Genomic DNA, 2863 nt, shown 5'->3' on the forward strand with positions numbered 1-2863 from the left:
AGGAACGGGATTAGGAGGTTGGTTTGAACGAGAACGACTCGACGAAGTCCTAGGGCGTTCAGGATTAGACATGGTTTAGGAATCGGAAAAAGAATATAACCTGCAAATTGAAACACATGTATGCAAAAAATAATCAATCCCAAAACTCAATTGAGTCCTCAATATCTCAAGGTTCTCTAAATCAATCCTAATGGGCATAGTTTTGAAAAACTATTTAGGAAACAGTGTTTGAAAATTATAATATGTATAGTTTTCATGAAAACCACATAATTAAATCAAAAACATCAAATTTAAAATTGATTTCAGATTTTCGATTTTTTTTATTTCAAAAATTCACAAATACATTGAAAATTTGTGAGTTTTTGATGAAATTAGTTGTAAAAACTAGTTTGTAATCATCAAACAATCAATGCTTGATATAATATTCATCCTAGAACTAATTAAAACTAGTCCTAAGATCAAACATTAATAAAATAGAAGTTTTTGAAATATTACCTTGAAAATTTTGGATTTGAGAGTAATGTGATGTTGTTTTGCATGATTTGATGATAAATACAAGATTAGGAGTTGAAAAACTCGAAGTTTCTGACAAATTTCTGTTTATTTAGAGCAAGAGAAGAGTTTAGAGAAGAAGAGAGGCATACGGCTAGAGAGGGTTTAGTTTTAGGATTTGAAGCAAATGAGAAAATAAGCCTTTTAAACCCAAAACCCGACAGATGCATCGATGTATGACCCTGTGCATCGATGCACATTCAAGGCGTGCATCGGTGCATCAACATGATGAATCGATGAACATTCAAAGGGATGCATCGATGCACTGTTAAGTGTATCGATGCATGAAGCACAAAAATGTCAAAAATCCATTTTAAACACTTAAAATGCTAAATTAATTAGCTCTAGTGGTATTGGCAACTCATATATTGAAAATTAATCATGTTCAATCAATCAAATTAATCTTTAAACAACATTTGAACACAAAATTAATTTTCACCAAATAACATAAACTCCCCCTAACTAATAGCAATGAATGCAATCAAAAATTACCATTATAAGCATTTTTCATTTATTCTTAAAAGTGCTAAAATTATTTTAAACACTAAGTGAAGATAGGTCAGTTAAACCTAATTCTCTTCTAAGTGTCCAAAATCTTTCCTTGTCTAAAGGTTTTGTAAAGATATCCGCTAATTGATGCAAAGTGTCAACAAATTCTAGAACTACATCTTCCTTATTGACATGGTCTCTAATGAAGTGATGTCTTATTTCAATGTGCTTAGTTCTAGAGTGTTGGATTGGATTTTTAGTGAGACAAATAGCACTAGTATTGTCACACTTGATAGGAATGGCACCTACTTCAATTCCATAATCAAAAAGTTGTTATTTCATCCATAAAACTTGTGCACAACAACTACCAGTTGAAATGTATTCCGCTTCAGTGGTAGATAATGCAACACAATTTTGTTTCTTTGAAAACCAAGAAATCAGTATATTTCCAAGGAATTGGCAAGTACCGGAGGTGCTTTTCCTATCTAATTTGCATCCTCCATAATCCGCATCAGAAAAGGCATGCAAGCTAAAGCTAGAGTCTCTAGGATACCAAAGTCCTAAACTAGGAGTGTCCTTAAGGTATCTAAAGATTCTTTTAAGAGCTAGTAAATGTGATTTCTTAGGACAAGATTGAAATCTAGCACATAAGCAAACACTAAACATAATGTCTGGCCTACTTACAGTTAGATAAAGCAAAGAGCCAATCATTGACCTATATAATTTAATATCCAAACATTTACCTTCGTCATCTAAGTCAAGCTTTGTTGATGAGCTCATTGGAGTGTTATGTGGCTTCCCATTTTCCAGTCCAAACTTCTTGAGCATATTTTTAACGTACTTAGCTTGATTGATGAAGATATCATCTTTTCTTTGCTTGATTTGGAGTCCCAAGAAAAATGAGAGCTCCCCCATCATGCTCATCTCGAATTCACTTTGCATTAGCTTAGAAAATTCTTGGCAAAGAACATCATTAGTAGAACCAAATATTATATCATCAACATAAATTTGAACTACTAATAAATCTTTACCTTTATTCTTTAAAAATAATGTAGTGTCAACCTTCCCTTTTGAAAAACTTTTTCAATTAAAATTTTTGAAAATTTTTCATACCAAGCTCTAGGAGCTTGTTTTAAACCATAAAGTGCTTTTATCAAATTAAGAACATAATTTGGAAATTTTAAATCTTCAAAACCTGGAGGTTGTTCCACATACACTTCTTTCTTTATAAAACCATTTAAAAATGCACTTTTAACATCCATTTGATATAATTTAAATTCTTGAAAACATGCAAATGCTAATAACATTCTAATTGCTTCCATCCTAGCTACGGGAGCGTATGTTTCATCATAATCTATGCCTTCTTCTTGAGTATAGCCTTGAGCAACAAGTCTAGCCTTGTTTCTCACTATATTACCACTTTCATCAAGCTTATTCCTAAACACTCATCTAGTACCTACAGTAGATTTATTATTAGGCCTTTCAACTAATGTTCATACTTTACTTCTCTCAAATTGATTTAACTCTTCTTGCATAGCCATAATCCAATGTTCATCATTTAATGCTTCTTTAATATTCTTAGGCTCAATGCATGAGATAAATGCAATATAATTACATATATTTCTAAGAGAAGATCGAGTTGTTACCCCTTTGGATGGATCACCTATGATTTCACCATCCTTGACATAGTTATACTCTCTTGGATAAGATACTTCTCTTTCTTCAATGGTTGGATTCTCGAGAGGATCATGAGTTTCCTCATTTTTTGTTTCTTCCTTTGATGATGGTTCTCCAACGTCATGTCTAACGTCATTTGTATTTA

The sequence above is a fragment of the Hibiscus syriacus genome, unplaced genomic scaffold (genome assembly GCF_006381635.1).
Source record: "Hibiscus syriacus cultivar Baekdansim isolate YM2019G1 unplaced genomic scaffold, ASM638163v2 tig00111027_pilon, whole genome shotgun sequence".
In the NCBI taxonomy this organism is placed as follows: Eukaryota; Viridiplantae; Streptophyta; class Magnoliopsida; order Malvales; family Malvaceae; genus Hibiscus; species Hibiscus syriacus.